Source organism: Mesitornis unicolor, unplaced genomic scaffold (genome assembly GCF_000695765.1).
Source record: "Mesitornis unicolor isolate BGI_N332 unplaced genomic scaffold, ASM69576v1 scaffold2328, whole genome shotgun sequence".
Taxonomy (NCBI): Eukaryota; Metazoa; Chordata; class Aves; order Mesitornithiformes; family Mesitornithidae; genus Mesitornis; species Mesitornis unicolor.
Genome location: NW_010201025.1, coordinates 85,200 through 113,080, shown reverse-complemented (window position 1 = coordinate 113,080; position 27,881 = coordinate 85,200).

Genomic DNA, 27,881 nt, shown 5'->3' with positions numbered 1-27,881 from the left:
GACCTTGGTGTTCTTCAAAGTTGTTCTCCTCGGGCCCCACTCCTTTCTCTGCTGCAGGTCTCCTTCGATGGTTATGGAGATCCCGGCTCTCTCTTTTTTTTCAGGATGAGGCTGCAGCGGGACTTAAGCTTAAATTGCGGTTGCGGCCGGCCAAGCCCAGCCGGGCAAGGCTGGGGCTGCGTCACCCGCACCTGGGGCCACGCTGGTCAGGGCCGGTGCCAGAAAGAGAGAGGCATGCCCTGCACCCCCCTTAAATACATGAATTCGCAAGGGGCTATGATTGGCTTGGCCCTGGTCAGAGGTGGGTCTGACAAAGGCAAAAGGGGAGCTTTTCAGGTAGCTTCTTAAAGGGCCATCTCCATAGCCCTTACCCCGTTACCAAAGACACAGCCAAAACCCTCTCACAGAAAACTCAATACATGATCACATTTCTAGATTGGGAATGATTTAAAACTGCAAGGGAACCACTCAGAAACACTTGTCCCAGGCTCCTGGGTTCCTTGATGATGAGGATCAAGACTTAGCAGTCAGACATGCTAGAACAGATCTGAGGAAGCCAAGGTAGCCCATCTCACTGCAGGGGCCACTCTAATGTCCAGTGGTAATGGGAGTTTCTACAGGTGCAGGCAGTGGTCATGTAAATGGAATGGAATATAAGTGTGGATTTCAGATCATCATATGTTAAGAAAGAATGGGGTCTTCTAGTCAACCAAGATACTGTAGAAACAAAAAAGATAACCTGCCAAATATTAGCTTAACGTGTGTAAATCCCTAGTTTAGACTGGCAAAGCCATCATTTGTCCAGGTGAAATCTTGTTTTGTGCGACATTAAAAGTAACAAAAAAAATTCTTTGTAAATCATTGAAGTTCACAATTTCTGAACTGAGAGTTCAGATGTCATCTATGATCAAATAACCTTCTCTGTTCATTCTGATTATGAGAAGTATCTTCTTCTGATTAAAGTTACTGTTGCCTGGTGCCAGGAAATTTTATTATGATAAAAAGCACACTGCCATCTAGGATGTCTTGATGAACCTACCCTACAACCACAAGCCACCCAGACCTTCCTTTCAGCAGATCAAACCTTAGAAGACAATAGGGCTATCTTTCTCCATGGATAACACTGAAGGGCTAGATAGCAGGGTAAAATTTAGGTATTTCCTATTTAATCCAGTAAGTAGATAAGATATACAGGCAAGTTAGCAAGCACATACAACATCGTAATAGAAGGAGTGCAGTGGAAAGTGTCTGCACTGTTCCAATCATGTCTTTATCCTGCAACCTCTCTGACATAATTAAAATTTGTTGGACAATTTACAGTTAGCATTAGGTCTGGATGAACACAAGTCTATTAATTAAGTTTTCCCGTCGGATAAGCTGTCCTCTGTGGTTTGTACTACCTTAAAATCACAGCACTGTTCCCCAGCGTAGGCTACAGGATGTAGACATTCAACCACTACCCTTATATGAAAAAGTTACTTGACATACCAGAGAGTAACACAGGAATTGTGAAGTGTTTTTCCCTTTAGCTGTAACCAACAATATCAAGAAAGATCAAAGGGAGGCTTTTCCCCAGATGTCACACTCCATTTCCACTTCATTTCCCTTTGCTTGGTTTGATTGATGCTTCAAGCTAAGGAAAAGAGCTTTGTTTTTTCTGAGCTGATTTTCGTTCTCAAGTGTAAACAAGCAGAGATAGGTAGGCTGGGTAGTTCAGGAAGCCAACAAGCTAAAATCAGATGAAGGATATCTGAACTGAGTACAGCCCAGAATGAGAAAAACATCAACATCTCCAAGGTTGGCCACCCACGTTGGTCACCCAAAGAGATGACCTATGAGTGACAACCCTATAGCATGCTGTAACTATAAACACCACATTGCGCGCTCCCTCCTCGTCAGGATTTGGAGCACAGCAGTGCTGGAGTCCAGCCCTAATCCTGAGGCATGTGTCCTGCAAACAGGGTGAGAGAAGGATGCCTTGGAGAAGAGCTCAAAAGAGGAGGGCACTAAGGAGTCACCAAGCACTGAAATTTCTCTTTGGCCTGGGGATTTGGGGTACCCAAGTCCATCTATTCCAAGGTGCTATTTGCACTGGACATCATGTGAAACTATAATGACCTGTGGCTGTGGAGCTTCTTTTCTCCCATGACTTCCTCACTTGAAATTTCAAGGTGACACATCCCTTCCTCCTTGCAGCTCAGCTCCAATCACACACTTAATGACAAACACTGGTAGCTGTTTCTGACAAATATCCTATTGCATGCTTTTAAATTATGGCTGGAGGATGCAGCAAGCCTGCTGTTCACTGAGTGATTAGCGCATGTCTCCAGGGTTTGCAAATTCAGATTTACACCTTCACCCAGCTGAGAAGATGCTGTCCTATGCTTCTCACAGTGCTGTCATGACTCCATCACAGCCCTCATGCAGCTGCTGTTAGGGTCCAGCTCAGGACACTGAGGCTTGTGGCTGCTGAGAGGAAGGACAGGCAGAGCTGAGTCCATGTGTCTCTTCTGGAGCCCATTGCATGAGGCTGTTGTGGAAATAGCAGTGCAGGACATTAATACCTCTTGAAAACAGTGATTCTCCCTTTTTGACAGCACCTGGTATAGGTACAAGAGCAACCACTGAATAATGTAGAATATAATCTTAATATCAGTTAACTAGGAAAAAAATTAACATACAGGAATCCAATTTGCCTCATGTCCTACCTGGTGACTGAAGGACAAGAAAAGGGTAAATGTGCATTAGATCATAAGAATGATGATAGTTTCCCCTAATAAAATACATTACTGTCATCAGAAACACTTGATATATTTACAGCCAAGTCTACATCGTCCCTTTGCATCTGCTGTGATTTAATTATGATGGTAGCACCAGTCTGTTAATACTGTTTTGAGCTGACTTAATTTGCCTTCTGTAATTTAGGCAAATTACAAGGGCTGAGAAGGGCTGAATGAGTAACCTTATTAGCAGAGAGACCTTCTTCATGATGCAGACTGAATGAAGGTTAAAGAAAAAATTTATGACAAAAACCAAAAAGAAAGCTAAATAGTTCAGGACTAAACTCTCCTTTTTAGATGGTCATTCTTATAATTTACTTGACCCCCTGTTAAAATCAATATTTTTGATAGGGATTTTTTTCTTCTTTTTTTTTTCCTTTTTATTTTTTTGGTCTTTAGATCAGTATTTTGTTTGCAATATAATATATAAACCTAAATCTGTGGCCATTATTTGTATTTATGGTATAGTAGATCATCCCTTCACAAAGGAAAAGAATCATGTCTCTGAAAATTACTATGTCCAAATTATAGCCTTCCCCCATTTAAAAAAAAAGGATACGGTATTTCTGAAACTTTTTCTTGTGTCTCTCCCACTGGTGTAAATGCAAAGTGTTCTCATTAAAATGTATGAAATTACCCTGGCATAAAATTAACATGGGACAAGATTTAGGCCCATGCTTTTTGTATAGATTCTGAAGTATCAAAACTGCCTCTACCACATCAAGAGCTGCACTCATGTAATTCAGGAAAGGTTGGGGTCTAATGCACTCTGATCATTCTTATATAAATTTTCACTGGCAGCACCAATCTATGCTATTGAATAAGTAATTATCCTTTGATTGATTTTTCTATCTTCAGGCATGCATTTTATATTTGAGGCAATTCCTGTAAAAGAACAAGAAACGATGTCACAAAACATGAGCCCCAACTTTTCAAAGCAAAAAGTTATTTGTGTAATTCCCATGGTAGAAAAATTTGCAGTAATTCGGGCTTCTATATTTGACACTTAAATAAAGACCAGGGGATCTTTCAGTAGAGGGTTGGATTTTTATTCAAATTGTCTTTGTTTTCTCTGTCCTTCTCCCAGCAGGGATTAATGATGGCTGCTCACAAGGAGAACTGGTGCAAAACACACTGAAGACTGTCACAGTCTCTCCATTGACTTCCATGAGTTTTGGATTAGGGCAAGCTGAAGTTGTCTTGGCTTCTAAGACTATTAGGTTTCTATTTTCCCAGATTTCAGCATGAGGTAGCCAAACACGCTTCAAAATTAACAGACCCTCCCCTTTCAATGGATGTATGTTTAGTGTGAAGCGGACAGTTGAATATGAGCATTTTAACTGAAAACCAAGACCAAATCTTTGTTTAAGACTGCGTATTTCAGCTTGTGTTTGACAGGCCTCCAATGCTATCCCTAAATTCTTCAGTCTGTTCTGAATTTTTCTCTCTACCTCTGTCTTATCTCTGATTTTAGTAGATGTGGGCAATTTTTAACTCTGCCATCCCTATAGAAAATTGACTTGTTGGCCTAACAAAATGAAAGCTTGTAGGAGACAAGGCAGCTCACCCACAAGGACGTAATTACTAGGGCAGGAAAGGAGACGGAAAACAATAAATTCATGAGGAAAAGATTCTGTGATTCTATGAATCAAAGGGAAAAAAATGGTCACGACTACCCTGAACTTAGCAGTGATGGCAGCAACAGTGGTGGAATCACCATCCTGGGATGTGTTTAAAAGCCATCCAGATATGATGCTCAGGGACATGGTTAAGAAGTGGGAATGGTAGAGCTAGATAACAGTTTGACTTGATGATCTTAAAGATCTTTTCGAACCATAATGATTCTGTAAGATTTTAGAGTCTGTTTATTTGGGGCAGGTTGCATATACTCCTAATGCACATATGTAATTTACTTGATTTCAGAGACACAAACATAGATATCCTATATTTATACTGTATTATTCAGGAATAAGCCTTTTTTAATGATTCAATGCCTGTTCTGAATAAATAGACTTGCATATATCATTTGCTTTAAGACAAATGAGGTGTTGCACTAATATTAAAGATAGTTAAGAATTACCCTCCACAGTATAAATCACCTATCTGCTGTGAAGGATGTCACCTTGTATGAAAAAAATGAGAGCGCAGGAAATTAGAAAGGAGATTAATGACATGTTCTGATGCTCTTGCATAGAAGTTATACATAGTTTGCATCGCTACTGCTTGATCATTCCATATCTAAGGTAAATTGGTTTGTGAAACATCCAGATGCATATAATGAAAGATTAGATACAGTAATCATTTAAATTAATCTGTCTACTAGGTTTGCCCAGGATCAATACCAGGATGTAGATTTTTAGCATGTTGAGCTAAATTCCTCACTAATGAAAGGTTTATTTTTTCATTTAATTGAGCTCTTCTGAAAAGTAAGTATCTGCCATCTCATCTGATCACAGCAAATGACCTTCCTCTTTGAAGATAACTTGAGTTTTTCAGATTTAAACTTAAAATCCTCTCCTAACAAGAATCACTGGTAACCACTGAAGTTTCCTGGAAGGGGAGACCCCAGTGTGGCAGTCAGTGACCCTACTCAATGCATGGCTACCTGATACACTGTGTGAAGACATGAACACACTCTGCCTGTGCTTTGAGCTGGCCAAAACCCCTTGATCATGTTAGGGTGGCGCCAGGCAGAAGGTGATCTGACCCAGCATCGTGTTGATGGAGTCACACAGCTTTTGCATGGGCTGGATCCTGGGGGCTCAGAGCACAGGCAGTTCATTGCTCAGAGGTAGTCACCATCACAGAAGCATGGTCACTTTCTGGGTGCATTATAAACGTACTGGGAATGTGTCTATCATTTCTTATCTGAATTGTTAAAGTCAAGGAGGACTAAGAAATCTAGCTAGTGTTTGGGACCAAAATGCAGTGTCAAAAGAAATCAGCCTCTAAGCTTTGCTTTTGTAATTACAGCTTGGTTCTTAAATACATATGAGCTTCATTCCAGCACGATGTATTGTACCATGTGCCAGATGCTGCCCTTGGGAGAGAGAAGAATCTGTATCATAAAGGAAAGAGTTCATTTTCCATAACAGTTTTGCTTTTTAGTCCTTAGATACATTTAAATTAAAATAAATTCAGCAAATTCCCATAAAGAACATATTAAGTCAAAATCTTGCAATTTCTCTCTCCTAATTCCTTCACGTTGAACTCGACTGGTCTGCTGAGTAAGTGCAATTGGAATAGGATGTGGTTGGATGTGGCAGCCAATGCCTAGAAGGCTGCTTTAAATTGGGAATTATTTTAGAATTAGGATACCGTGGTCTTATCAGATCTGCTTGGATCTGTAGTTTAAAATAAATTGGATCTTTAGAATGTGTAGCATGGTTAATGCTAATGAGCTGGTTGGATTAATTACATAAGAAAACAGCTCTAATCAGTGGAGGGCGGGGTTTCTGTTGGTTTGTTTTTTTAAATTAGTAGCAATGATGACACTAATGTGCTCTGTGCTAAATGTCTTCTCATATCATATTTATCATGTCTGGAGATGTAACCTTGAAAGTGTTAAAAAGAAAAAAAAACTAAAACCACACTGAAAAGCTGTGCCTGATGCTCATTTTCTGAATAGAGACATGTTTTCTTACCTCTCTTCCTTGTCAGATGAAAAGTAATACCCAAAGACTTTCCAAGCTCAGAAAAGCCATAGAGATATGAACTAACACCCTTGGTCTATTTTTAAATGGAGAGGGTGTAAAATGTCATCCGGGAGGGTGAAGTCTACTTATAGCAGCAAGCTTAAGCTGTGCACTGTTCACATTTTTCACTGCATACTCTGTGTAGTGAAGGTCCTTCGAGTTATGACTTCCTGTCATAAGATTATTAGAAAAGTATATAAGTAGAAATTATGAACATATTTTAAAATTTTATTAATGGGCAACCTGATCTCCAGAAGACACCTGGTGTCTTTCCAATGAGGTTCATCAATAAATGCATCTGCACCGACCCTGTCAAAGTTTGTAAACCACATCCAGGCAAAGGAAATACCTGATACTGTTGAGTCAGATCAGTCACAGTCATCTTCTCTACTTAATAAATGAGGACCACATGAGAAGACACCTGGAAGCATCTAACAAAAACCATACCTTGGGAATGGATTGGGAAAGAACAACTCACTGTGAATCCTGCTGAGTCAAAATCAACCTGTGGCCAGATGGGAAATTACAAGCGAATGGCAGCCCAGAGATGTTCTCACCTGGAAACAGGAAAACAACAACAGGGAGTTTTATCTAATCTTGGCATTCACTGCAGAAGACAATTTATTTAGTCTGATAGTCTAATTTTCCTTTAAAAAGTATATGAATCTATTAAAATACCTTAGAAAAAGTAATTATTAAAATATCTGGGCAAAACCAGCTGCAGTTTACAGGGTCAGTCCACCTGGTTCTCCTCCTCTGAGGGCAAGCTCTGGCGTTCAGTGCCTGCCCCAAGACATGACGACCGTGGGGCATGGCTCTGAACATGCAGAGCCCAAGTTATGGTGTATCAGCCTCTACCACTGAGATTCTCCAAAGACAGTGAAGATTGCAAAATTTAGGACAAGTTCAGCCTTAGTCGCCTCTCTGCATTACTGGTCTCATCTCTAAATGCAGCAGCAAAAAAGTTGTTAAATGCTCCAGACTTCTCAAACTAAAAATATGAAGTATAAATAGTGTGTGCCAAGCAGAATATAAATGGTTATTCACTGTGTGGGAGATGTTTTCCACATGTCTCATAGTTTCCTGTGAGAAAGGCAGTAGGTGAATACTAAATAGTTGACTAAATTTGTTTATTAAACCCTGTGCTTTGCTGTCAGGGAGGAAGAAAGATGTGTGCTTCAGAGCTGAGAGTGACAGTCCTATCTGCTAATGCAGCTCCACAGCAACTTTTATTTTTGATGTGGACCCAGTACTGGATATCAACAAGATCTCCAGGACCTTATCAATTTACCAACTGAACCATCAGTCAGGGTCTCATTGTCTTCCAGGCTGTAGACCTTGATCCAAAGTGTTTTTTTCTATCTACATAAAATATATTTAAAGTATTTCAACTTTTTAGTAGATCAAGATTCACAGAATCATAGAATCATAGAATATATTGTGTTGGAAGGGACCTTTAAACATCATGTAGTCCAACCCCAATTTGTAACATAATTTGTAACATAATAAATGCAATATTTTATGTAGTGGGTTTTTTCAATACTTTGTATGCAAGGGTGAGGGTTAGGAGCTGATCACTGAAGGAATTATGTGTTTTGAAAAATGCTTTCTATACGTCACATTTGCGGCATGCAGGCTGGATGTATGTATGTTTTCACTGAAATAGAATGTGTAGTGATACATTTCTTCATTTCAGTCAAATGTAGATATCAAGCCTGCCATTATACAAGATTAGATAACTATATTTACTGCTCTGAAATTATTCTTAATAACACCACTGCTCTCAACCTGCTTCTTAGGCTCCAGAAGGGAAATTGGTAGTGTGCCTAATTATTTTCAGCAATTCTGAATACAATAAAACTGCACACACTGGAATTACACATATATCTGTTCATAAAGCAGATACCCTACTGCTATAGAACAATAGAAATTAAAAAAAAAAAAGAAAATCCTTCCTGTTTTATCCATATGTCATAAATAATAGGTATATCTTTGATGGATGCTGTATGGAATAATGTCTTACTTTTCTCAGCAATTGCTTCACTCACTTATCCTTAGAATACAGCTCTTGCTAACAGCAAAGAAAGGGACACCTATTTCTCCCCCATGGCCATTTAAAGGTAATAGCCTTGCACTATTTGTCATTTTCATTGCAGTGCGGTTAGTAAAGGAACAGACACTGAAGGCTTATTTCTGACTTGGCATTTGACCATGAAACTCCAGAATTGCAGGTGTGATATTTGAAGTGTCCAACAGAATACACCTCAAGTACTCCCTCTGCAAAGGGACCCGGTCTGCAATATCCAGTGAGCTACGCCTGAGGATCAATACCTCACCTGAAGCCAGACTTAATAGTCTTGTTCATTATTTGGGTGCTGAAAATATCCAGTTTAGGTTCTCCTTAACTTGTTGTAGATGGTGACCAAAACCAGCTTCTGAAACAGATTATAGCACTTTCTTTCTCTAACCTCATACATGGAAGCCGCACACACTGACACCTCGTTATCTGCTCAGAAAAATGGCTGAAGGGGTTTGGTAACGCATAACCTGTGCTCCTATATTTGTTCTGCTCCATGCCAAGCCCTGAGGAGGATGCTAGGGAGTGTCAAAGTCCCTCATTTGTTACCATGAAAAGGAAAATTGGAAACTTAGAGACAAAGCCCGAAAAAAAACAAAACAAAATGCGACACAACACAACACAACACAACACACCACCACAAACAACAATAAATAAAGTTATTTTATCTGAATCTGGCACCTTCCTGCTAATTAAGTAAACCTTATTAATGGATGGGTTAAAAAAATGGGCCTGAATTCACCCTTTCTGGCAGCAGATGCCTCACATTTACCTGGTTTGCCTCAGGTTGGTTTTGGGGCTCTTTCTGTAATCAAAGGTGTTTCCTCTCCTAAGACACATTTCCCTGAAGAGAAGTTTATTCCCTTAATTATTTTACACTGAATGTAGCTAACTAGATGACAGTTTTTCAGAGAGCAAGACAGATGAGATGAATCCCACTTCTGGGGGCCTGACCTACCACAAATTAATCAGCTATTGGCAAATCAATGCCATTAAAATAATTTGAATTTCCAGTCTTAATAACTCTCAAAGGTGAGAGAGAAGAGCTGCATAAACTTAGAAGGAACATTTCTGCTTGAAATTATGAAGATGCAAAAATGATGTATTTCATGTAAGACACCTGTTCTCCTGAAGTCATTCATTTCTTGTGCTTTCCTAACAAAACTATTTCAAGCTCCTCACCACTAAAAGATAAGCTTGATAGTAGATATACTATTACTTTGCACAAGTAGATGCATTTATAAGGCTTTAAAATCTGTTTAACAGGTTGGTGTAAGATGAAAACATGCACATTACTTATTCCTAGTCAACAAATACAAGGTACATAATTTACACAAAGAGAGCAACATCTGGCATGATCCTTGCTGCTGGGAATAGTGGAAACTGCACAAGGTATCCCCATTATCCTATCAACCTAATTCTGCTAAGCTCATTTTAATGAAGCACAAAAATGTGACTGCCTATTCAGCCTCTCATCCTGAGAATATATTGTAATTAACTGCCCGAGCAGCTGTATGGCGGCAGGAGAAGGCTTGAAATGATGTGACTTTGTTGATGTTACTTGTGTTAAAATTATTTTGGAGATCAGAAGGAACATCTGAATGCCTTTTGTGGCAGTGTCTAAAGCCTAAATGAGCTCTGACACCTGAAGGAAGAAGAAATAACCTGAAGACTTAATATCAGCAGTCTGCAAAATGCATTTGGAAACTTGATCACCATGACCTAACCTTTGCAATTATTTTGCCCCTCCAGTTATTGTCACATATTTAGTCCTCAAATGTTGTTTAACTGATACTATAAATGTTAACATAAACTCAATGGCAAAGGACCTGCTATTTGCCATGTAAGCCAATGTCTTCATTATCGCAAGAAACCAAGACCCCAGCAATGACTTTTCTCATGAGTAAACAGCCATGGCTCATTGAAAACTTGCACAAAAACTGTACTTGAAGAAACTATTACTGCACTTTATTAAATGGGATTGAATAGAATTAATCTGGCTGACAGCTATAGTTTGTAAGGTAAGGATAGGTCAAGCCTTGAATAATACATTTCAGGTATCAACAAAAAATATTTAAAAACACTATCTTCTGTGGGATGACATAATAGTACTGCAAAGCTGTTTGCTATCTTTGTTTCTAAAAAGTAGACTGAGAGATTAAGACAAATTGTGGTATAGAATTGTGGTGAATTATCATTAAATGCAGCTGTGAGCCAAAAGGCACTTAAAGATTTCTGTACCTCTGTGTCCTGTTCAAGTCACTTACGTCAACAAAATGAGATTTGAACAGAGGAAGCCTTCCAGGTTACACTCCAACCAACCAACAGTCCACCACTACTGAAATTTCACTGCAAAGCAGTGACAGCAGATCACCATGCAAAACCAAGACTTAGCAAGAAAATAAACCTTAACTTTTACATGTTTTTGACCTCAGAGTCGTAACGCTCCACAAATTGTCACATTTAACAGTCTGCACCACTGCTTTGCTCACCTGTTTGGTCTGCTAGAAGATGAGAGATCGAGCTGAGGATGTCAAGGATGTGCTTCCAAGTGCATGATCAAAGGGAGGCTGCGGGAGCTCCAAGGAAAGACTATGGGAGAGAGCAATCTGGTTAAACATCTCATCTGTCTTTATGAACCTCTGCAGATGTAAACCTGCATCTGTTTGGGGGGCTAATTCAGTGCAAAGGCTGTCAAGAGGACACTGAGCGACCATAGAGCAGGGGCAAGCAAGAATGCTGCTTAGCAAGGGCTGTGATCTCATGGATACTTTTTTATTTGTTTCTATAAGCAAGACAGAATCACAAAATCACAGAATCTCAGGAGTTGGAAGGGACCTCGAAAGATCATCCAGTCCAACCCCCCTGCCAAAGCAGGATCACCCAGACCAGGTCACACAGGTTGGCCTTGAATGTCTGCAGAGAAGGAGACTCCACAACCTCACTGGGCAGCCTGGTCCAGTGCTCTGTAACCCTCACAGTAAAAAAGTTTTTCCTCATGTTCACATGGAACCTCCTATGTTCCAGCTTGCTCCCATTGCCCCTTGTCCTGTCATTGGACATCAGAGAGAAGAGCCTGGCTCCTTCCTCCTGACACTTGTCCTTTACAAATTTATAAACAGTAATGAGGTCATTAATGAAGACATTCTCACAACTCACATTTACAGACAGCATTCATAACCACATGTCTTGGCTATCTATGGTTTCCCTCTGCAACTGCTCATTTGCAAAAATCACTTGATGCATCTCGTTTAAGAACATAAGGTCCCCCGTGAAGTAAACATTTCTCACAAGCTAGTTGTGTATTGCTCAATGCAGAAGCTTCTGGGCTTTATTAGTGTTATTATTTGTATTTCAGAGAGCACCACAGAGATTTGAGAACAGTTGTTCTTTGGCTGGAAGAATGGGTTTCCCCATGAAGAGTTGCTTCAGGGACATTAAAATCGAAAGTGGAAATGCCACAGCACAAAGCACACAAAGTGGCATTCTGACATGATTACGGGGGAATATAAATTGCAGCCACATTAGTACTAAGTACTAAATATCAGCATAAATATTTCTCTATTCCAGCTGTAGATTCTAACAGAGATTTGGACACATGAGCACCTAACAGTACCAAAGCTTTTTTCTAGAATATGGATTTTCATATTTGCGCTGTTATGAGCAGTATTAATTCTTCATTTAAAGTACATTTGTCTTCATCATTCGGAGTATCTGTTTTCATTAGCACTTGAAATTCGGTCAGAAACATGTTGTATTCATTTCACTGATTATGATCTAAAATACTCTCTTGGGTGAGAAATGCAAAATACATTTATTCTGCTTTAATTAGACCTCTAGCAAATCCGTGGCAAATGGCAATTTCGAGCAGAAGACGAGAGAGCTTTTTCCTTTAGCCTCTCTCTACCACAATAGCAGGATGACAGAAGGAGCTAGGAGTTAATAGGAAACATTAACCAAAATTTGCCCTTGTAGCAGCTAGCGATTCAGCTGCTGTTTCATATTTCTTCCATGACATCACACACACTTCCAGACTTTAACATTTGTCCATGGCCTTCAGGCAGCACACACCACGCTAATAAGATCAACTGCTTTTAAAAGATTGTGCTAAAACCATCAGGGCTGACACAGCACTGATGTCAGTGGAGGTGAGGGAGAGTACTGAACTCCTCACCTCCGTTCCTATCACAGGGAGGATGAAAAATGTCTACCCTGATGCTGCCGGCATCGCAAGCACTCTCCAGCTGCCCACAGCCAGCAATTGGGATCAAAGGGTGGGGAGCACCAGGGCCCCCACATCTGCAGTGCTCAAGGTTTGAGTGCCAATAGCAATGGGGTCTACTGGAGCTGGGAGAAGAAGGGGTGCTGAAATCTTTACCTTGCTCTTGCCCAGGAAACCTAGAAATCAGCTTTAAAATGCAACTGTGCTCTCTGGGGATACAGACATTATATATAATAAGAGATTATTAAGCTGTACTGGACCAACCCAGTGGTCCTTTATGGACTGGATGGCCATTGACAGCTTAGAAAAGCATCCAATTTCTCAGACACAGTATACTTGTCCTAAAAAAAAAGGACATTAGCTGATGGGAAAAGCAGTGACTAAGGCATCGCTGAGATATAAATCCCTTCCCAGGCCTGCTCTTTGGCTGCCCACTGACTCCAGATGAGTCACCGTCATTCATCTTCTTTCTCTTAAAGGCTTCATCTATTCAGTGCAAATCTTTTAGGTCAGGAGCATCTTCTTAAATGGGTTTGTTTAACACCAAAATGGCTGAGTTACCCAAGTGCAACCACAGTGTATAAATACTAAGAAGGAGGCCAGCAGACTGCAGGCTTCTGCTCTGCCTTGTTTTGCCTTTCCAAACTGTGTAAACTTGCAAATATCAAAATGAAATAATCCAAAGGCAAAGGAAGAGAGCGTGAGAAGGAGGAGGAAGGGAGGGAAACCACGTACTAACGGCTTATGATAAATCACTTGGCAATTCGTCATCTGGCTTCTTTGAGATAAAAAGGCAATATATAGAAATCAGAAGCAATTATATCGCAGCCCATGAAAATGTCTTGGGCTATGTTCAAGCTTTCATTTTTTAGCTTATGAAATGTCTTGGACTATGCTCAAGCCTTCACTTTTGTTTCTGTATGTTTTGCACTTTGTCTGTTTTGTCTCTTCTGCGAATAATAGATTCTATCATCATTATTAGTTACTATTTTCATTATGGTATTTGTTATAGTCTTGAAGGTACACAATACAGCTGAAAAGTGACCAGACTGCCATTGTAGAATATATAGGGCTTTAATGAAGACATGATTAGGATAAGAGGACTGAAACCCAAACCTTCAAAATACAGCCTGGATTTCTTTTAAAATAACAGCTGCAGAAATTTCTGCTGGAGCCAAGAGAAACAGTTGATAACTCTCTCTCTGGGCTTTTCAGACCAATCTGAGTGTTTTCCAACAGCCCAGTGGCCTTGATAACTTTCAGCATAGCAGGGTGGAATAATTCTATCTTGGTGTGGGTTGGATCAAAGGTCAGGCTAACGCATTACAGAGATCCTTTCTGGGCTTTAAAATAAAATACATACAGCAAAAGAAGCACCAAGACTGGAGAGCTGGGAGTTTAAGAGAGCTGTTTTAAAAATGTAGGCCTCTTTTAGGGACTGGGGTGAGGAAAAGTGCATGCCATGTAGTAATAAGGAGAGTGTTCTGTTCATAGGGATGAACATGACAAATAACATGGAGAGGCAACAGAAGAAAATGGATCCTGCCTTAAGAAAAAGAGCAAATAGCTACCTGTAGGGTAATAATTTATTTTTTACCTCTATCCTAGTCCTCTTCCTAGAGTTAAAACAGAGCAAAGGGGAGGTCTCTGCCTTGCAGATCTCAAAGGGTAAATGCAAGATGAGAGGCAACAGAAAGTCAAGAAAAATACAAGGAAACCAGTACATACTGTTGGTCAAAGTGATAAGAGTATCACTTAAGATAAAAGAGGAAGGACCTAAGCCATACCCAGACAGAAAATGGGTGTTTTAGGGAGGGATTTCAGACAAGGATCATAAAATAGCAGTTTCAGTTCTGTCTGTGGAGTTTTTATGCCTGGTGCAAGGGGAAACTTCAGAGAAAGTGCAGAAGACCTCGCTTGAAAGCACAAAGCAAGCAACTGAACTGATGTCCAGGCCCGGCTGAGAACAGGAAGATGGGGAAGGTGAGGGGAAGAGGGAAAGAAATGTAGGCTGTGAAATATTTTCAAGTAGTTTCTCCTGCCAGTGAGCAGCATCAGCAGCTGGAAGAAAGAATAGATGTCATGAGCAGTGTTTTGAATGGGCAGGAGAGGGGAAAGGAAAGATGCTCACATTATGATGAAGAGGCAGGTAGATGATGTCACAACATTATGATGAAGCCATAACATGAGGGAGACAAGAGGGCAGAATCAGGGCCAAATTCAGGGTTGTGGTGGGACTACATGTGCACAGAAGAGATACAAGAAACCAGGTAAGGTGTTAGGTAGGAGATTGGTTGTGGTGCAGTCTTCGTTTACTGCCCAGCACAGGATTTATTCTCAAAACAGCTGACAGGACAGATTTGCTCTTTCTGATGTTTTTATAATACATACTTCAAGAGTCCTGCAGTCAGCCAGCTGATCCAGCCTCTGCCAGCCATAGGTGGGCATTGGCTCATCACAGCAAGCAAAATGCAAGTCTATTGATTTAAAGATGTATGAGTCTCCTGCTAGAAAATCATTGTATTCAATGGTTTCTTCATTGCATTTAATCATGGGAGTAGGTTTCCCATTATATTTAAATTACACTTTTTCCTTTTCTAAGAGACAGATGGAAAAGCGCATAACAAATGCATGGAGAGAGGCATTTTTAAACCAGTCTGCAGAGTGGAAGCAAACTTTACTGACAAGTAAGGTCAGTCTGGCAGGTTCCTTTCACACACAACTACGCAGTGCAGAGCTTTCCAACTTCTAAACTGTTACTACAAGAGTGCTCAGGACCAAAAACCTACCTTTGCTCTCTCCTTCATTAGCCCAGACAGAAACCCAGCCTGCCTTGTTCAGAATAGAGTCAGGTTCTTGTTTCTCTGCTCTTCTCCCAGTCTCACAAACCTTGAACTCCCAGCTGTGCATCTGGATGGGGTTGAGCGCATGCCCTTGGAGCACAATGGCTGGGGACATGAAAGACAGAGGCTGGAAACCCCTTGCACCACAGACTCTGCTTTCTAGGTGCTGACTTCTTCACTGTCATGTGTCTGAACATCTGCAACCTGTCAGCCATATGGATGTACGTATGGCAGAGGGCTCCTGCAAGTATAGTACCATGGGTCAGAAGCTCTCCAGGCTCTTGGACTGAGTCAGGTATTGGTGCCCAAATCTGAATGCCAAGGGATTTTGAAGGTGACATGGGCACCAACCGGATCTAAACGGGTGACAGCAGAGATGTGCAATGTTTGCATTTATATGGGTAAGGAATTTTGGGTCTGACCAAAGAAACATGTAGATGATGAACAAGAAGGAGCACACCAAGAGAACTTCCCATTTTGAAGCACTTGTCTGAGCAGTTGGTATCCAAATTCTGCAGAACGTTAGTCTAAATTCAGTCTTAATTTAGGTGACTTCGATCTTGCCTTCACTGCAATTACACGGAATTGAATTGTGTCCTGCACTCACTTCTGCAGTGAGCTCTTCAGGGACACCTAGGTCTTAGGATGGTATCAAAACACATTTATCATCCCTCTGTATTTTCATTGGTTTTGTGACTGTGCTTTCCTAACTTGATACACTGCTTCCATTAGTCCTGACACAAGAAACAGTTGATCTGACCAAAGGGCCCTTATCTATCTTCAATATTTCTTTTCACATTTCTAGATCTTGTAGCTATTCTAAGTGTGGAAGATAATTATTTGAATCGGTTCTTTCTTAGCTTGTTATTATTTTTTATATTTAGGTCTCACTGTAATCGTGTCAAAGAACCTCGGTCTTGATCAAATCTGTTTGCTCTTCTCCCTGTGGTCCTCCAAAACAGTAATTGGATTGTTGTATAAGTCTAGTGAAAATAGCATTTTCCATTTTCAAGAATCAAAGGTCTTCACAAGTATTTATTGATTGCTGTCTCTTATGAATCCTCTTTGAAGCAGGTAAGGTCTGTTACATCTGTTTAACCAATGGATAAACAAGCCTTGGGGTTCTTCATAGAGCTTGAATGACATACTAGTATCGATATTTTTTAAATCCTTCCTTTCACGTCAAACTCTGATGAGAAACTTCACCCTTCCCTCACAAGCCTGGGTCTGGACTCCACAGCCCACAAGTTTTACTACCACTCAGCGTTAGTTCAGCACATTGCAGCAGAGTAGAGACACTGCACAAGCTGGGGCAGAGTACCATGGTCTTCCTCTGAGCTGCTCACACTGTCACGGAGGTGTCAGCAAGCTGCTGCTGGGAAGGTTTCCTGGACCCTGCGGCACTCAAGCTGTGCCTGGGATAATTTGCAGAAGGTGGCACAGCCCATAAAATGTAGAAGAAAGCCTTCAACTGAAGTTAAGTTGAGGTGGTCACATCCCGCTGCACTCCCATGCAGTGAGAGACCGAGGAGCTACCGTCCCACCTCTCCATTTGATCTCTCTCACCTCCTCCAATTTAATAATTTTCATGTCATATGCTTGTTCAAGAACTTTCAAAGGGCAATGAAACATTTTGGCCTTTACACAACTGAAACACTTTTTCAGAATGGCTTGAAATGCTTTCTTTTGAACCATTTTGGCACCAAACTGTGTTTCCCTACCAGCACGTAGTACTGAAGGGAATCTGCCAGTCTCCACCAGGAACCGCCTTCCCTGTAAGGAGTCGCACACCTATCATGGATGTATCTTGGTATTTTTGCATGTGTAATAAAGTAAGATCTTTTGGTTTCCTCTAATAAAATAAACTGCTGCATTACCCTTTTTTCTACCTGTTTCAGTTCATATTTCTTTTTATTTTTTTTTTTTGGTGTTGGAAACCAGAATTCCTATGCTATGCCAGATTAAGTCTCAGGACACTCCTGTATTTCCTTATCTCCACTAAAAGTACCTTGTCTGGAAGTATATTTGACTGGATAGTCAGGTATACATGCTCTAATTTATATCATGGTCTCCCATACTGCAGCCAAAATTCCTGTTGTCAAGTCCTGTGTGATGTGGATTTCATTCTGATACGTCTTAGGTCACCTCCATGCCATGGCCATCTAACTCTTCCTAAATTATATCCCTAGCTCACTCTGAGATGAAAGAGCTACTTAATTTTTCTCATAAACAATTTTCTTAAGTTTACCTCTCTTTATTCTATAGAGGTTGTTAATGCATGCTTTTAAATATTAGTTTCCAAATCCAGAGACATTCTTTTTCCCCATGATAACTTAACCCTTATCTCAGCATATTGTAAATATTATTTAAATTTCATCCCTACTCAGTTCACAGTTCTTTACTGATATCCAGTTTATTCATCTTAAGTAATAATTTCTTACATGTCAAGAGAAAAATGCATTTTTGACTAATTTAGAGAATCTCATCTCTTATCAAAAAGACTTCAGATTATTCTAGGGAACCTGTTTTTGTCAAAGTCTTGCAGCATATTGATTCATTTCTCTGTATGTCCATATTTTCCTAATAAAGTTCTTCTAAAGTCTTAGATATAACTGGCATCAAACTAATTGGATTTTAATTAGCCAGATCTTCCCCCCCCCGCCTGCACTCCCATTGATAAATTTACTCCAGTCATCTGATTTTGACACGATCTCTGATGAGATCAAGAGATATGCAGAGAAACTCTGCAGAGGAAAAATACTTATTACAAGTCAGCTATTTTTCATCAGTCCACTGAAATCCACAGGGCTGATGTACATGGGCTTGTGAACTCAGAGTCAGATACTACAATCCTGTCCTTAAAACCACCTTTTTCACAAGATTTGGCGCTTTGGGCTAGGGTGATTTAAAAGCCTACCATCCCCAAATGCTCCTGGCAGATTACTGATCAGGTGCAGTGCTGATTTTGCTATTGTTAGTAAATGTAAACCACTATCAATCTCAGTTTACATTAAAGCATCAAGCTGTAAACTGTGCAGGCTTACAGCTCAGATTCGCAGTCTTCTGACTGACTGCAGAGGACCAGGCAAATTCACTGCCCTTGGAGCCTGAGGTCTGCAAATTATGTCCTGTATGGGTCTATGCATCCACATCTACCCACTCTGCTGAGATGGAGAAAAGTCTTTGGGGTGCACCTCCCATATTCATGTCTATGAGGAAATATCGACTGCATTTTGGCTGAATTTCACTCAAAATGTGCTGTTTATCCACTGAGCTTCCTCACCTTTGTATTAGTTTGGTCCGTTCAATAAATTCCTTCTGGGATACACAAAAGGCACAGTTTCATTATCCATGTGTCACACGTGGCTCTCAAAAATTTAGCAGGCAGAAATTTTTAATTTCATCCAGTTCAAGAAGTCTCTAAACAGGAGTCAGCAGGACCTCTACCATGCACCATCCTTTTATACCCACAAGCAACTTCTGTGAATGGTAATGGAAGAAAAGGAGGATCACCTACGTGATTCTCCAGTGCAAATGGATTTTTACAAAAGGCCAAAATAGGTACATTTACAGATGAAAAAATTCATGCAGATATATGGCAAATATTTTTTGGCTGACGGTAAAAATAAACAATTTCATCTTTCAAGTGACAAATGACTTCTTATTTGGCAGAGTCGATTAAATTTGTTTTGTGGTTAGAACAAAAAGTGTGCTGCAGTTCACTGATACAGAAACAATTAAAATAGATTGGTTTTGCTGATGCAATTCCAGGCAGGAACTAATTATCCTTTTATGAAATCACATCTGTAAAAGGATAATTAATTTGAATGAGTACAATATTTCATAGAGACATGAATAGCACACCTATTTCACCTCCACAATATTTTCCTATAGCCCTCAAAAACTTAATTCTTAATAGTGACTGGTTTACTATTTGCCTGTTTTTATTTTATATATATGTACGCATTAATGTATACAGTTCTCTTATGGATATATATTTAGACATAAAAATGTTGGGTTTCAGAAAAACAAGTAATTAGCTTCGAGTATTGTGGAGGAGCCACAGTTTACTGAAATGGTAAAAAGGTTTCTGAATATTCTGTTAAATTTTGTTGCTTCCACAGACTGTCCCAAAAAGTTAATACAACATGAAGAGACTCTTTTATGGGGGGGCAGTTGCGGAGATATTATTTCAAGTAGTAGAAATTTCTCTTCTTTCTTTTGTCTAATGGATGCTCTGTCTAGAGAGTAGGATTCTGTACAGTGGCACATTTCCTGCTGGCCCTTGCAAATGCTTTGACATGCAGAAACAGGATCTACACTGGCATCCAAAAGTCTGAAATACAATGGAACAATGCCAGATGAGGGCTGCAAGTCCAATAGAAAAATTTCAAGGTGCAACATGGGAAAAACAATGAAAGGAATTTACAGCATAGGGTGTAGAGAACAACCACCTGACAGATACAGTGATAATATTTTAGAGAATGTGTTAAAGTAATGTCAGTAAGAGAGGAAACCTATGTATGCTATTTGGAAGTGATCGGTGACATTTAGTTGTCAGGTCAATTAGCTAGTGGAATAATTTATACAGGGCAGTAATAACTTGGAACAACTGAGGAGGAAGGCTGGTTTGTACTTGCCCATCATGAATGACCGAGAGTCACCGCTGCTGCATCTGCAAGAAAGGCAAAGGTGTTCCTAGGGCATATGAGATGAGATTTTCCCAGTATATACAGTGAAATACAAATGGCACTGCATCTCACAGCACCCTGGTGCCCTTATTCCTGGAGAAACCTCACCTGCAGTACCCTGAGCCAGTGAGGTCCCACAATCGAGAACCAGAACTGGGCATGGTAAAGAAAAGACCAGTAAATCCAGCTGGGCTGCTGTGCAAAAGGAAACTGGGCACACAGGGCTTGTTCAAGCTGTCATGACAGAAGGAAGAAATAATTTATTAAAAATTACTTCTTTACCTCCATTCTTTCAATTTCAGAGAAGGAAAACTAGGTTAATGCAGGACAAATAAACTGGACATGAATGCATTTAGATAGAAGCCAAGAGAAAGTTTCTGACTCCCTGAGCACTGAAAGCCTTGATCATGCCCAATAAACTTCAATAAGAACAAAGTTTTGAGACAGATACTGATTGCAGGTATGAGAAACTGTGTGTACCTATAATAGCAGGAGGCAGAGTCTGATGCTGCTTCTAGTCTAGTATTCCAGGTAAAGTAAAACAGCACAGCCAGATCTTCCAAGGTATCAAAGAACAGTGACCCATGATTCAGGAAACTGTCCTTATTTGTGACTAACCTGAGAAATACACAAGAATTAAGCATCTATTTAACTATTGGACTGAATTAGATCTTTAACAAGCACTGTAGGTTAATGTATTTAATTAACAAGAATTTATTTTTACGATGCGACATTACAAAGTTAATAGAAATAGAAAATCATCATAATTCAAACTGAAAGAAAACAGAATAAAATAAACTGAATTAAATATGAAAATAATAGCATAAATTCTTCAGTACTGTTTATATTGTTCATAGCAGAAAGCTGGTGGTGGCTTCTCTAACAAAAAACCAGGTTTTATATCATCCAAATGTGAAACTTAAAAATAGGCAGAGTATTATTGTGTTTTGTGTTTATTCTGATTGAACGTTGCATTGATTTTGTGTTATCCCCTGCTTTTAAGTGTACACTATTAAAGATACGTGCTATTTCCACGCTGTCGAAATGCTTTACTACTAACACAGAGGAAGGAGGTTTTGACCAGTACCTTAGTGCCAGACATTCAAAGGTCCATGAATACCTACTTGCCAAAGATTTTGGTGAAACCATTATCATCAGTGCCTTCTATCAGAAACAGCTTACCAAAACAGCAACAAAAATAGAAAAGTAAAGGGAAAAGGTTGGATGCCACTAAAAAAGAAGGTCATTCTTTCCATTCTCAAAGCGCAAATTCAAGTAACGTAAAGAGTTTTTAATGGAGCTAGCATGATGATGATCAAAAGAGTAGCTTGAAAGAAGTAAAGAGTTTCAATACCATGTTGCTTTCACAGCTGCAGACACACAGCCAACATAGTTATTTCTTATGAGTAAGTCCAAAGCCAGGTTAAAGCAATTAATTCTTTACGGAGAATATGATTTCAATTTTGGAAATATAACAAAAAGCAGTTGGCATTATTTAACAGGTGGGAGCAGAGAATTTGGTTTAGTTTAATTGTTGGAACAGCTTAGATATTCTCTTATGGTAAAGTCGTTTAAGTCAATTCTAAACGGCTACATGCGAATAATCTTCAACACTTCATTCCCATGATTTACTTGTAAAATTTGATTTATAACTGCCCCACAGCACTGTGTTGTCTACCAGGTGTATTGGATTGAAAATGCAAATTCTCTTAATGCTGCCATTTTTCAGCAGAGAAGCCCTAGAAGAGATTAGGTTGAGATGGAAAGAATTGCCAGAAACCTTGTCTTTTGACAGCAAATGAAGCAAATGAAAGGCACAAAATGAGGGAAGCAAATGAAAACTTAATCGATGAGGTGAGCAGCTGGGAGGATTGTCATAATCACTAGCCCTTGTTCTCCTGAGGGACTTCAACTGGCTGGAAGTCTGCTGGAAATACAGTACAGCAGAAGGGAAACATTCTAGGAGGCTCCTGGAGTGTGAGGAAGGTAACCTTCCTGACAAGGCTGGTGAGTGAGCCAGCTTGGGAAGGTGCCCCACTGGTCCTGTTCACAAACAGAGAAGGTGTTGTGGGTGATGGAATGGTTGGAGACCATCTGGGCACAGTGGTTATGAAATGATAGAGTTTTTGTTTCTTGGAGAAGTAAGAAGGGGGGTCAGCTGAACTGCTACCTTGGAATTTCAGAGGGCAGACTTTGGCCTGTTTAGACATCTGATTGATAGATCAGTCAGTCCTGAAGGGCAAAGGAGTCCATGAAGGCTGGACATTCTTTAAGAACAAAATCTTAGAAGTGCAGGAGCAGGCTGTTCCTATGTGCTAAAAGACAAGCCAGCAGGGAAGACCAGCCTGGCTGAACAGGGACCTCTGGCTGGAACAGTGACAAAGGATGAGAAAAAGGCTGAGGTACTTAATGCCTTCTTTCCCTCAGTCTTTAATAGTAGCACCAGTTGTTCTTGGGGTAGGCACCCCTCTGAGCTAGAAGATAGGGATAGGGAGCAGAATGAGACCCCCATAATCCAAGGAGAGATGGTTAGTGACCTGCTACACCACTTAGACACACACAGGTCTATGGGGTCAGATGGGATCCACTCAAGGGTACTGAGGTACTTAATGCCTTCTTTCCCTCAGTCTTTAATAGTAGCACCAGTTGTTCTTGGGGTAGGCACCCCTCTGAGCTAGAAGATAGGGATAGGGAGCAGAATGAGACCCCCATAATCCAAGGAGAGATGGTTAGTGACCTGCTACACCACTTAGACACACACAGGTCTATGGGGTCAGATGGGATCCACTCAAGGGTACTGAAGAAGCTGGTGGAAGTGATAACCAAGCCACTGTCAATCATTTATCAGCAGTCTTGGCTAACTGGGAAGATCCCAATTGACTGGAGGTTAGCAAATCTGATGCCCATCCACTAGAAGGGCCACAAGGAGGATCTGGGAACTTACAGGCCTGTCAGTCTGACCTCACTCCCTCAAAAGGTTATGGAGAAGATAATTTTAAATGCTGTCACATGACACACACAGGACAACCAGGTGATAAGGCCCAGTCAGCATGGGCTTATGAAAGATAAGTCCTACTTGACTAATCTGATCTCCTGGGCAAGATAACCCTCTTAGTGGATGAGGGAAAGGATGTGGATTTTGTTAACCTGGACTTTAGTAAAGCCTTTGACACTGTTTCCCACAGCAATCATCTGGAGAAACTGGCTGCTCATGGCCTGGACAAGTGTACTTTTCACTGGGTAAAAAACTGGCTGGATGACCAGGCCCAAAGAGTGGCGGTGAATGGAGTTAAATCCAATTGCCAGCTGGTCACATGTGGTGTCTTCCAGGGCTCACCACTGGGGCCAGTTTTGTTTAACATCTTCATCAGTGATCTGGATAAGGGGATCGAGTGCACCCTCAGTAAGTTCTAAGATGATCAATGGGCCAAGGCCAATTGTATGAGCTTCAAGAGGGCTAAGTGTTGAGTCAAAACAACTCCATGCAGCGCTACAGGCTTGGGAAAGAACGGCTGGAAAGGGAGCTGGGGGTGTTGGTCAACAGCCAGTTGAACATGAGCCAGCAATGTGCCCAGGTGGCCGAGAAGGCCAATGGCATCCTGACCTGTATCAGAAATAGTGTGGCCAGCAGGAGTAAGGAAGTCCTTATCTCACTGTACTCAGCACTGGTGAGGCCACACCTCGAATCTTGTGTTCAGTTTTGGGCATTTTACTACAAGAAGGACGTTGAGGGACTGGACCATGTCCAGAGCAGAGCAATGAAGCTGGTGAAAAGTACAGACCTTTCAGTTTGGCTTAAATCCACAATAAAGTTGTGGATCAAATCGTCAGACCAGCCATGTGTAAGAGTCTGGAAGATAAGGAGTTAGATAAGAAAAATATCTATGTGCCAAGAATTAAATCATGGCTGAACCTATCTAATTTCCATCCAAAACTAGATACAATTTCACATGCCAGTTTTGGATTAAAGTTAACAGAAGAAATTTTGGATTTCATACAGCTTAATTGGCACAGGTTTTGACACTATTTTCCAAGATATTATACTATAAATAAGAAAAAGCACATTCTATACAAAATCATATAAGTGCAGAAATAGTAGGACAACATACCTACATTTCACACCAGTATTGTTTATACTGTTGATCAGGGCTTTTAGCAGTAGTTCTTTGCCAATTTGTGAAAGATGCGTGGGGTGAGGTTCCATCCTTCTGCTCAGAGTTTAACAGCGAGTCCTGAATGGATTTTCAAATGGTGTGAAGGCCCTGCTGAGCGTCTTTGAGAAAAAGGTCAAATTCCCACATGATCTTGATGTATGAAACATGCAGGGTGAAATTCAATATGAAAGCATGCAAAGCAGGAAGAATCCACTGTACAAGCACACAATATGAACCAGCTCTCCAGGCAGTAGCTATTCAGAAAAGGAGATGGAGGATACAGTGAGTCACAGGTTGGAGCTGAGTCAACAACATTCTGGTGTGTGAAAAAGCAAAGCCAATCCTGGTATACGTGAAAAGCAGCATGCAGCCTGCAGAGGGTGTGAAGCTTCAGACCTTGCTGTAGACATCGATTAATATCTGTACTCACATAAAGGTTTTGCTGACACAGTAGTGAGAGCAGGTCTCAGAAGATGTGATCATAGATGAACTTTTTCCCAAGATAATGTTAAGGAGGTCTGGAAGATGTCGCAAGGTGAACAGTTCTGTAAAAACGGAGTAAGGGAGACAAATTTATTAAACACAGGCGGTCAGGACCAGAATGTATACTCTTCCAGATTTTGCAAAACAACACAGGATTGTTTTAATCAGTGTATAATACTAGTTAATATGATAAAAGGCTCATTGGCACATGCACAGAGAAGCCCAGAGGCTCAAGAGCACTGGCAGAGCCGCAATACCCCATTCAGAGACACGAGCTGCGGTACCAGCCCCTGCCCTGGGGGTGAGTGACTGGCTGAGTGGGACTTTGGTGGCTGCCCAAGGTTAACCCATCTGTATTGGGTTTGTATGGCAAGGTTTTGGTAGTGGAGTGGCTAGAGGGGTGACTTCTGTGAGAAGATGCCAGAAACTTCCCCTGTGTCTGATAGAGACAGTGCCAGCCATCTCCAAAACGGACCCATTACTGGTCAAGGCTGGGTCAATCAGCAACTGTGGTAGTGTCTCTGTGATAACATATTTAAGGAAGGGAAAAAAACTGTTGTGTAACAGCAGCCAGTAAAGAAAAGTGAGAATATGTGAGAGAAAGAGCCCTGCAGACACCAAGATCAGTGAACGAGAACAGGGAGGAGGTGCTTCAGGTGCCAGAGCAGAGTTTCCCCTGCAGCCCACGCTGAAGACCATGGTGAAGCAGGCTGTTCCCTTGAAGCCCACAGACGTGAATGGTGGAGCAGAGATCACCTGCACCCTGTGGAGGACTCCACACCAAAGCACGAGGATGTGCCCAGAGGACAAAGAATACTGGACTTTTAATTTCAGCATGACCAGTTCAGGTGAGAACACTGCCTGTGGGAACTGTGAAGTCCATATTGCTCAGAGATATCTACAAGCAGGTCAGATCATCATCTGCCATGATGGCTTGACTAAAGCTGGTCTTGTCATTGGTGAGTTAAAATTCACTAAAAAGCTGGTAAGATTCCCAGTCACTGACAGATTGCAGTGAAGACAGGCACCAGTTCCCTGCAACAGCTTTCACAGAAAATGATGATACAAAAACAATCATGTAAAGAGCCAGGACAGACTCCTGATGGGAAACATTCCTAATTACATCTGGTTTCAGACCTACATGAGGGAAGCTGTTTCCTTTGCCAAAAGCATTTGAGAGCTGTAGTAAATTAAAGCACAAGTCTCCAAAGTTTAAACCACGCAATCTATAAAACCATATTTCATGTACATCAAGCATTTTTCAAAATCAATGACAACCATCTATAGCAGACAGGAGATCATTCTAAAACTCACTAACAACTGAAATGGATTTATCAGTTCAAAGGCACACTGATACGGAAATAACATCTGATGTGGCATAATACACTTTTTATCAATTTCATTTCTGAAGAAATATATTATTTAAGCTTCAATTTATAAATACAAAAGAACAACATATGTGATAATAGATGTGGTCCAGCAATATATATATATATATATAAAAGTAAATCCGACTTTTTGTCCAGGACTGGAAAGGCTTGTCAGAAGATGTAGTAAATACTAGGGCAGCAGATCTTAATCCCAACAAAGAATGGTCCTTTCTTTAAAGAGTATTTTACACATTTAAAAAATTGACACCTACTTCTGTCTATTTTTAAGCTTGTATCTAAGAAGGAAAAACTGTCCAGTATCAGCCTGAAGCAAAATTATAGATGCAGCTCTAGACAGAAGTATTAGTAAAATAGGATTGCTGTGGTAGACAACATGTAGGATTTTTATATACTGAGTTCAGAATTTTCATCTTATGATGCAATTGACTGACCAGGCTCTGAACTGTGGAAAGGACTCCCCAGCCTTTTATAAAACCCAAAAGGTTGTAGAGGTTAGACAGACCATTAAGTGTTATCAAGGGGTGCCTGTGAAATGGGCTGAAGGGTCCTGTCTGATATCAGGCACTGAAAGGGTCGCTGTAGCAGGAACCAGGATGCAGTAATCTTCCCATTCCATGAAGTAAGACCTGTTGTTTGCTATCCTGTGTGGCTCAGTGGCTTTAGTTGCAAACCAAATGACTTTTACAGAAAATGCCACATCCAGGTGATGGGGATGCAAGTTTGAGACCTTTCATCCTGGAGAAGGAATTGCATGGAGGTCTCCCGGACCCTGGACATGCTATGGGAGAAATAATCAGCATACAACACTGACTGAGATGAGAAGAGCTGATACAACATAGGCATAATCTCTGCAAGACAACCAAATGCTCTGACCACATAGCAGACCAACAAGCATAACATGCAATGCTGCGTCAAGCACTGGGGTGTTCTTTGCCTCCAGGCTGCTCCCAGTCAGTGTGGAAAACACCCCTCATCCTCTACAGATCTTGATGGATCTCAATAAATTATTATAGTGGTTGTCCAGAGAGGTGGTGGAGGCCCCATCCCTGGAGATATTCAAGGTCAGGCTTGATGGGGCTCTGAGCAACCTGATCTGGTGACATTGTCTCTGCTCACTGCAGGGGGGGTTGGACTGGATGAGCTTTAAAGGTCCCTTCCAACCCAACACATTCTATGATTCTATGATAAAAGTGATTGATCACTGCAGATGGGGAAAAAACTAGTAGGCAGTTGGTGAGGCTGGGGATGGGCCATAAACTTGTAGACCAAGGAGAGGCATGCCAAATCAGTGGTACAAACACATCCTGAATTTCCCTATGCTTGCTTTTGAATTAGGGATGCTACAGCCATGTGACCATAGGTGGCTTCTATCCAAGTGATTTGCCCGATGCAATGTAGGAAGAGTGTGGCACAGCAAGGATCAGCACAGCAGAAGAGACCTTCTAAAAAAATCCAAATTAAGTCCTTCTTAATTTTGCTCACGAGTTACTCTCATGTTAATATTCTGCTGCAGCCAGGCAAAGCCAGACACAACACACAGGGTAC